Source organism: Mastomys coucha, unplaced genomic scaffold (assembly GCF_008632895.1).
Source record: "Mastomys coucha isolate ucsf_1 unplaced genomic scaffold, UCSF_Mcou_1 pScaffold7, whole genome shotgun sequence".
NCBI lineage: Eukaryota > Metazoa > Chordata > Mammalia > Rodentia > Muridae > Mastomys > Mastomys coucha.
The window spans coordinates 58,950,153-58,950,878 of NW_022196913.1; positions in this window are offsets into that span (position 1 = coordinate 58,950,153).

Consider the following 726-nt stretch of genomic DNA (forward strand, 5'->3'; position numbering starts at 1 on the left):
TTCATAGTTTCTGGTGAGAAGCCTGGTGTAATTCTGATAGGCCTGCCTTTATATGTTACTTGACCTTTATGCCTTACTGCTTTTAAAATTCTTTCTTTGTTTAGTGCAGTTGGTGTTTTTTATTATTATGTGACGGGAGTAATTTCTTTTCTGGTCTAGTCTATTTGGAGTTCTGTAGGCTTTTTGTATGTTCATGGGCATCTCTTTCTTTAGGTTAAGGAAGTTTTCTTCCATAATTTTATTGAAGATATTTACTGGCCCATTACCTTGGGAATCTTCACTCTCTTCTATATCTATTATCCTTAGGTTTGGTCTTCTCATTGCATCCTGGATTTCCTGGATGTCTTGGGTTAGGAGCTTTTTGCTTTTTGCATTTCCTTTGACTGTTGTGCCAATGTTTTCTAAGGTGTCTTCTACCCCTGAGATTCTCTCTTCTATCTCTTGTATTCTGTTGGTGATGCTTGCATCTATGACTCCTGATTTCTTTCCTAGGTTTTGTATCTCCAGGGTTGTCTCTCTTTCTAATTTCTTTATTGTTTCTATTTCCAGTTTTAGATTCTAGATGGTTTTGCTCATTTCCTTCACCTGTTTGATTGTGTTTTCCTGTGGTTCTTTAAGGGATTTTTGTGTTTCCTCTTGAAGGGCTTCTAGCTGTTTACCTGTGTTCTCCTGTATTCCTTTGAGGGTGCTATTTATGTCTTTCTTAAAGTCCTGTGTCATCACCAT